Genomic DNA, 8974 nt, shown 5'->3' with positions numbered 1-8974 from the left:
TGATGGGGTGGGGCACTTATCCGTCTGGGGAAGTGACGGCATGAGACCTGACTGGGTCGGATGAGCGAAGACCCAAAGGTCTGGATGCATATGGATATGGGGAGGGTCTGTCAAGGGGCCTCCAGAGGGACTGGGGACATCGGTGAAGACAGAGAGCTGCGTCCTCACAGGTGAGAAAACAGAGGGGCTGGGAAACCAAGTTACATACTCAGGCTCACAGTAAATTAGGGACACTGTCTGACAACTCATGAACACTTTCCTTCCGTATCCCTCTCCAACCAGAAGTGACAATGACTCCCCATCCCATTCCTGACCATAATCCCTATAGGGGGACAGGGCAAGGACCACTGGCTGCAAGCTCGAGTAAGTTCCTTCCCTCTCAGAACCTCAGCTTTCCCAGTTCTGAAATGCAGAGTCCCAGGAATCTCTAAGCTCTGGGTTCTTAAGGATCAGCCAGCCAGCCAGTGGCTCTTGAATTCTAGTTCCTGAGCGCCCTCTTGTGGACAACGTTGGAATCACACGCTCAGCTGGAAAGGGTCATGGGAAAGTGGTCAGCGTAGATTTCTGAAAGGCTGGTGGATTCTGAGTTATCACTGAGTGAGCGTGTGAGTCTGTCTGTGTGTGCTTTATTTTCTTGTGCGTGCATGCACTGTGTGTGCGTGCATTTCTTCATGTCTCTGTGTGTTTGTGGGTCCATGCATGCACGTGTGCATTTGTGTGTGTCTGTGCCTGCATCTGTGTGTCTTTCTATATGTGCTTGTGTGTACTTGTCCATGTGGACGTGACTTTTGGCAACTGGGACTTATAAGAACGATGTGCGAGGCCCTGTGTTTCTGACAAAGGCCTACCCCTCTCTCTGCAGCCCACTTCCTCCTTCCCTGCTCCTGTCTGTGCTCCACCTCATTCTTCTCTGGGGTCTCACTCTCCTCTCTCACCTGCTGTATTTTAACAGGCTTCTTTGATTATTTTTTTCTTTTATGTCACTCGAGGCTCATTTGAGTGTCACAGATCATGGCTCAAGAAATGATGCTTCTCTGTTCTATCCACCCAAACCATTGGATTTACAACCTTGAGTGGGTTAGTCGCCCACTGCCCTGTTGGGGGGGGGGGCCTCTAAAGGGCAGGACTGGGGACTGTACCCAGCTGTGCCCTGGAGGGCTGAGCAGAAAACCAGGCACTCGGTAGCTAAGACATGATGGCAGGCTAGCAAAATGCTGCAAACTCCCGCACACATGGGTCACCTCATTTATTTACATGATGATCCTGCAAGCTTAGGTCAGGAGGGACTGTCCCCCACTGCACAGAGAGGACACTGAGACCCAGACGGGGAGATAGAGAGAGCCCTGCAGGAACATTGCAAGCAATATGCCTACTTTCTTTATTTTATTTTATTTTATTTTATTTTATTTTATTTTATTTTATTTTAATTTTATTGATTTTTTACAGAGAGGAATAGAGAGCCAGAAACATCGATGAGAGAGAATCATCGATCAGCTGCCGCCTGCACCCCCACCCCCCCTCCCCTGGGGATGTGCCCCGCAACCAAGGTACATGCCCTTGACCGGAATCGAACCTGGGACCTTTCAGTCCGCAGGCCGATGCTCTATCCACTGAGCCAAACCGGCTTTGTCAATATGCCTACTTTCTTACCCAGTTTTCATAATACCTGGGAGGTAGCTGTTATCAATGCCCTTCTTTAATAGACAAGGAAACGGAGGCTTTACAAACATCAGCTGAGTGTCCGGTGCTGTACAACCCATCGCCAGCTGAGGCAGGATTTGAACTATTCCAGCACAATGCTGGGGGCTCCTCGGGAGACAGGACAAGAATCACTCACTGTTGGTCCCCTCACCACGCAGAGAGGGCTCATTTCCTAAGAACATTCTCCTCAGAACCCGAGGGCAGGGCAGCCCCCGTCCTGGGCCCCCGGTTCCTGTCCCAGAGGGGGTGGCACTGAGGGATGCTGCCTGCGCCACTCTCAGAGCCTGCTGGGAGGGGGGGGGGGGCTGAGCAGTAATTATGCAGCAGCCTCGCGCAGTGGTGTGCTAATTGCCCGATAGCCATAATTGGATCTTATGGATTACACCAACATTATTGCAGGGAGCAGGTTAAAGCAGTTAATGGGAAGCTGTCCTCGCATTGTGATATTTGCTTCTTATCTCCCAGCTGGCCCGGCTGTGAGCCTTTCCTGGGGGCTGCGGGAGGGGCGGGGTGGATGGGCAGCTGGGTGAGAAATAGCACAAATGTCACTCCCGGAGGGCACCATCATCTTTGCTAGGAAAAGTCTCGATGGCAGATGGAATTGGCATTTTATAAATGAGAATGTGGCTTAGGAAGGCTGAGACTCCCAATTTCATTCTTTAAAAAAAACCCTATTATTATTATTATTATTATTATTTTTTTTTTTTTTTATAGAGAGAGAAACATCAATGATGAGAATCATTGATTGGCTGCCTCCTGCATCCCCCCTACTGGGGATGGAGCATGAAATCTGGCATGTGCCCTGGCAGGGAATTGAACCATGACCCTCCAGGTTCATAGGTCAATCAACAGCTGAGTCACACTGGCCGGGCCCCAATTTCATTCTTGATCGTTGCCACTGGTCCTTACCAGCACCACCTGGGACCTTTTAGAAAGGTGGCATCTTAGTGCCCCCCACTTCCTACCCCCAACCCGGACTGGCTGACTCCCTAGTGTCCTAGGGTGCAGAATGTGGAGCAAACTAAACACTGTCAGAGGACTCCAGACCAGCCTAACGCGGCTGATGTCAGCCACCCTCACTGACGTGTGGATGCACACCAGTGTTTCTGTGAACAGCCTCCTCCCGTTCCCGCTCCCATTCCGGACCCACATGTGGGCGGCTGTCGGTTGCTCCAGGCTCACCTGGTCTGGGACAGGCCTCCTGACGTTACAGGTCACTCATTCTCTAGATTCTAGGTCTAGAACATTCCTCCGTCTAGGTTTGCTGCTGTTTTTTCATGACTAGATTTGCGTTCCTTGATGACTAACGATGGTGAACATCTTTTTGAATATTTTTGGAGAAAGGTCTACTTGAGCCCTTTGTCCATTTTTAAGTTGGATTGCCTTTTTATTGTTGGCTTGTAGTTCTTTCTTTATATCCTGGGAGCTCAATGTTAGTCAGATATATGACTTGCAAATACTTCCCCCACTTCTGTGGCTTGTCTTTTCACTTCCTTAATAATGTCCTTTGAAGCACAAATGTTTTAAATTTGGATGAATTCCAAGGTATCTATTGTTTTCTTCTGCTGCTTGTGTTTCTGGCGTTGCATTTAAGAAACTGCTGCCTACGTCAAGGTCACGAAGATTTACAGCTATGTTTAGAGCAGCGCATTTTTTAAATAAAACTTTTTGGGCCTCGTGTCTCGTGGGAAGAAAGCATTATGCATTGGGGCCCAGCATTCTCCTTTGTGCATTTATTCCCATATATGTATGCATATTTAATGTTCAATAAAAACTTTCACGAAACAATATTCTTCTTCCTGTTTTCTATGCCATTCGATTTCATTCAACAGAATGCTGGTCAAGACCCACGGAGTTGATCTTGCGACCCACTTATTGGCTGGGACTTGCAGTTTGAAAACCAGTGCTTGAGTTTACAAACCGCTCTTGCTGTACCTGCCTTTATTTTCTCCTCAAGGCCAATGTGCGAAGCAGGCAATACCGTGTCTGTTTTACAGATGACGAAACTGAGGCTCCGAGAGGTTACGTGACTTCCGGCAGCAGGACTGACCCAGGGCGGGGCTGCACGTCCAGCCTCTGCCTGCGCACGTCCCTCCGTGCTCGCCATCTCCTTGTGAAGGTTCCCACACAGCAGTGTGCTTGAGAATCCCCTGGGAGACTTGCTCACAGCGCAGATTTCCAACCACAGAGATTCTGACTGTGTTTTCCAGAAGCATCTCCTGGGCAGAAGAGCGTGAGAATAGCTGTGCCTGTGTGGACGGGGCGCTGAGCGAGGACTCCGGAGGCCTGGCTCTCCTCTGGGCTCTGGGCTGGGCCTGCATGGGTGTTCCCCAGGGACTGACAGAGGGCCTGCCGGGCAGGCCTGGGAGATGGCAGGCGATGAGAAAGCCGCCTGTATGGGGGCTCAGGACTGAGCTCACACGTCCAGTGAGCAACTTTGTGAAGCGACAGGACTGGACTTTTGGAGGTTGCTGACTGGCCAGCGCGCCCGAGCCTGGAAGCAGTAATGTTCTGTTCGCCTGGGCAGCCTTTGCTCATTCTCTTAGACATTGAATCCACCTGTTCACACAGGGGGGCTTCATGTAAGAATTTGATTTCAGGCATTTCTCGAAAAGGCAGGTGTGGTGAGCCTGGGCTTGGGTGGCTGTATGAGCAAGACGGGCTGGGCTTGAGTTGGGCCTGGTCCTGCTCTGTTGGCCGCAGTCCCCACTACTCCCTATCGTCTTGCACCCCTTACAGGCTGCCTCGCTCCTGTGGGCCTGGGCCTGGACTCCACGGTGCTCCAGGGCCCTCCGTTCTTAGGCTCTGAGAGAGGAGATTTTCCTCAGCTGCATTTGGACACCCCACTGCTTTCCCTCTGTCCCTTCCCCAAGCCTTCTCTTCGTCCTCCTTCCCTTGGCTGTGTGTTTCTCTTGGAGAGACAGGTGTGCTGGTGGGAAAAACCCACAGGCCCTGTGACTGGACAGCCTTGGGTTTCAGTGACAAACCCATCATTTCCTTACTAGTTGACCTTGGGCAAGATATGTTACCCCTCTGTGAAGTAACCTCAGTTTTCACATCTGTAAAATGGGAACATTTCTCATCATTGCTGATGTCTCCTTCCATGTAGGGAGCATTGATTAGCACAGCGTTTTTCAACCGCTGTTCCGCGGCACACTAGCGTGCCGCGAGATGTTGCCTGGTGTGCCGTAGGTGCAGACAAGACAAGAATTTTATAATTTTTCACTATTTTGTTTACTTAATATTTCATAATAAAGTAATCATAAAATACTTTCTTTGTGTTTATTTGATTCCTATTCAAGAGAATTCCTTTATATATAGTCAATATAGGCACAGAGTTAAATTTTTTAACATTTTCTAATGGTGGTGTGCCTCGTGGTTTTTTTCATGAAACAAGTGTGCCTTTGCCCAAAAAAGGTTGAAAAACACTGGATTAGCGAAACCTGCTTGGCTCCACCCAGCAGCCCAGTCTGTCCGGGGTGGGGGGGGGGGAGAAGGGGTGACTGATATAATTGTTGAACTTAGGGCTAAGTCACCTCCCTGTGCAGCCCCACCCCTCTAGCTTCTCTTTGGAGGTCTTCCCACCTGCATCCTCTCCGTGCTCTTCTGCGCCCCCAAATGTACAGGGGCCAACTCTATCGGGGCCAGTGGAGGGTGGGTAGTGGGGTGTCCAGCAGTCCGTGGGTGTATCTACTCCTGGGGTTCAGAATTAGGAATCCATAGACCTAAGATATATTGTTCCAATCGGAGTGAAGAGGCCATTTGAAATTCAGCTGCCTGTATCCGTGTCTCCGTTGGTTCTGAGCAGGGGCTTGAAAGAGGGGGTTTTCTTTCCTGGGTCCCATCAGACCCCTTTAGTATTTTCTTCAGTTGTTGTGAGGAGAAGTGCCTGACACACAATAGGTGCTCAATAAATGGCAATTGTCATTTAAAAAATATTATTTCCCTTGTTTAGTTATCCATTCAGAATAGGAAAGCAGGGCCAGAGCCTGGGCGGGTTCAAAAGGACAGGAAGAAATAGAGCGATAAGGGAGAGAAAGCAGCCTTGATAATACTCCTTTTGAAAATTGCCTTCCAGGTCCTTATAAGTGTATGCAAATAACATGCAAATCGCACGCACATTTATTAGCAGCCCTCCTCAGGAAGTCTGCCTGGATGTGGCCCTGGGGAAAACTTGGGTGGAGGTCGCTGGATTGCAGGGAGTTTATGGTCAGAGCCAGGGGAGCAGTTGCCTGGGAATGGGCTGAGGAGGGAGGGCTGGGGGGAAAGGTGACGGTGGGTAGAAGTGGGAGGGGTTAGTAGGGAGGGGCTGGGCTCTCTGGGGTGGAGGTGGGAGAAGGCCCACCAGGATAGATCTTGAGGGAGGAGGTGCGGGGTGCCGCCAGTGGCAAGGGCTGGCTTGCAGTCCCCGTCCTGCACCCTTATTGGCTCTCAGACGCTGGGGCTACTCCCTGGCCCCAGACTCAATCCTGAGCTGTCCCGAAGCTTCGAAAGGCAGAGTGGGACCCCTGGGCTTTGGTGTCAGACGAACCTCAGTTTCCCTCCAGTTGTGTGTCACCTCCAGCTTGTGACCGTGGGCCAGTTACTGAGCCCCGTTACCTCCTCTGGGATGAGGCGATGACGGCCTCTCCCTCACTACTCTCTCGAGGACTGCGCACAATGAGACCCAGCGAGAGCCTGACAGAAGGAGTGCAGCCTGCATGGCTTACTCTAGCTGCTCCATGCCCGCACAGCCAGCCTGGAAAGACACCTGCTACATGCCCTCTCTCCTCTGATCCCTGTGAGCTCCCTGTGCGTAGACATCTATCGCTCCCATTTTACAGATGAGGGCGCGCGAGTCCAGTGAGGTCGCTTAGCACTAGGTCTGTGCTGGTTCTCACGTTGCTCTAATGCCTCCTCCCCAAATGTCAGGGCTGGTGGGTCACAGAGACAGGCACCCTCTTTATTTTATCGATGGTGGCTTGCCTTAGGTCATTCAGCCGGTTAGAGGCAGAGCTGGAGCCAGACCCCCAGAGTCCTCCTGACTGTGGTTGGCTCTCTCTTCTGCCCATCACACAAAGCCCACCCTCCCTGGCCTGCCACATCCTGTGGCTCTGACTGCCCGGGGTGAGGTGGGGTGCCTCTGGGGCCAGTCTTGTCCACCCATAGCGGCTCCCAGGTCCTACTAGCCCAGCTGTGGGCCGCGGGAGGTGAGGAAGTAATGGAGTGCTGCCTGCTGGGAGCTTGTGGGGGCTTCCTACTTCCTGTTCACCTCCACTTCCGCACCCCTCCCACCCCTCTGCCCCTGCTCATAAGCTGTCCCTTCCCCTTTCCCAGCTCCCAGGCTGTCAGTGTTTGGGGGAGATTATGCAGTGTTGACATTGGAATATGAATTAGGTGAGAGCAGCAGCCAAATATTGGAATTAGGGAGAGCGGGAGCCCAGGCTGGGATCCAAGAGTGGCTGGAACATCTGTGTCTTGGCTGTTCCAGATGCCTGACCCTGCCGCCCACCCGAAAGCCAGAGCCACAGACAGACTTCGCCGCAGCCAGGCTGTGCCCTCCCCTGCCAGCCGAGGCCGCAGCCAGGAGCCCGCAGACCTGGGCCTCGTCAGCGCTCTCTGTCCCCAGCCCAGGAAGCAGCAGGTGCTTCTGCTGTGGTCTGAGAGACAGAGGAAGACCACCCAAGGATGTATCCCTCATTTAGGGTCTGAAAGCCCACCTGGAGGGCTCTGCTCCTATAGGTCAGATCAGTATTTGTCACCATGTGTTTCACGGAAAGCTAAGTTCTGCAGACTGTTTTAATTAATTAATTAACTAATTAATTAATTTAAAAAAATATATATTTTATTGATTTTTTTTACATAGAGGAAGGGAGAGGGATAGAGAGCTAGAAACATCGATCAGCTGCCTCCTGTACACCCCCCACTGGGGATTTGCCTGCAACCAAGGTACATACCCTTGACCAGAATCGAACCTGGGACCTTTCAGTCGGTAGGCCGACACTCTATCGACTGAGCCAAACTGGCCTCGGCTCTGCAGTTGATAAGCTTTCTGCAAAGGAGACCATCGTGTGGGGCATGTCGTTACCGCGGTAACAGAGTTTTTGCAGGACTTCTCAGAGCCTTTGGTGATGGAAGCGGGATTGTGATTCTTCCAAAGTGGGATAGAGTATGTAGTGTTTCCCGAACTTGTTTGACAGGTAAACCTTTCCTCAGGCAGGAATTTGTGGCAGTGTTAACAGATCCTACCCAGGCCCAGCGGCTGCTGGTACTGCTGTCCAGGAGCTGGCTGAGGTGGGCACCGCATGCATCTGGTTGAATCACAATTTCTCAGAACCAGTTTCCTGCATCTGTTCGATGGAAAAGCTCACCTGACCTGACCCGGCCTGGTGTTTATTTTTAAGTCAACAGGGAGGGCACCATGTGTGGAGATGCATTGGGAGCTGCCTGCAGGTCAGGGATGGGGATGATCCGGCGTCTCCTCTCTCACTAACCTGACAAACACCGACGCGCTGGCACTGGTGACAATGCTCCCGGGGCTCGCCAGTCTCCTCTCTGGGAAGGAGCCGCGTTGAACGCAGCATTTCTCCCTGTGAGGTCTGCGCCCTTTCTCATGTGGGAATAGCACATGGCAGGTTCCAGGGCACCTTACCGAGTGGCAGGACAGGAGGGAACTGGATTCCCAGGCTTGACTCCTGAGTCCGGGGCTCTGTCTGAGCCTCCCTGATGTCTGTGTCTTGGCACGGAGTGGGGCATCAGAGAGGAGGTGACAGGTACCCCCTGGACCGGCTCTTGGGGGCACCACCTTTGCCACCAGCCATCCCTCCCAGTGCCCCAGTGCTGGCCAAGTTCCTTAAGGGTGGCCATGTTGCTTGGACATGGCCTAAGGAGGCCTGGTCTCTGGATGTGACCCTTGTCACCCAAACATCAAAGGCCGTGGCCCTCATCCTCCCTCTCTTCTCCCTGCAGGGCCTGCCTGGACAGCAGCCCCACCCTCACCGTCCCCCTCAGTGGGAGGCCAGGCCCAAGAAGGACTGAGCCACCTCCTCCAAGAGGCCCAGAGAAAACTCAAAGTCGCGAAACCCGTGGCCTCAGTTTCCCCATTTGTGAGTCCAGGAGTCTCATCTAGTCTGACAGAATGTGTGTCTATAGGTTCATAAACTTCATAAACTCCTGCCCTTCTACTTATGAAATTCTCCTGTAACTTCCTTCCCCCCCTCCCCCCCCCTCCCACCCCTGTCTGCTCTCTGGTGGGGTCCTTATCCTGTCTTCCCTGTGGGATTCCAGCAGCCTC

The sequence above is a fragment of the Pipistrellus kuhlii genome, unplaced genomic scaffold (assembly GCF_014108245.1).
Source record: "Pipistrellus kuhlii isolate mPipKuh1 unplaced genomic scaffold, mPipKuh1.p scaffold_m20_p_9, whole genome shotgun sequence".
In the NCBI taxonomy this organism is placed as follows: Eukaryota; Metazoa; Chordata; class Mammalia; order Chiroptera; family Vespertilionidae; genus Pipistrellus; species Pipistrellus kuhlii.
Note: the sequence above shows the minus strand (reverse complement) of the source record.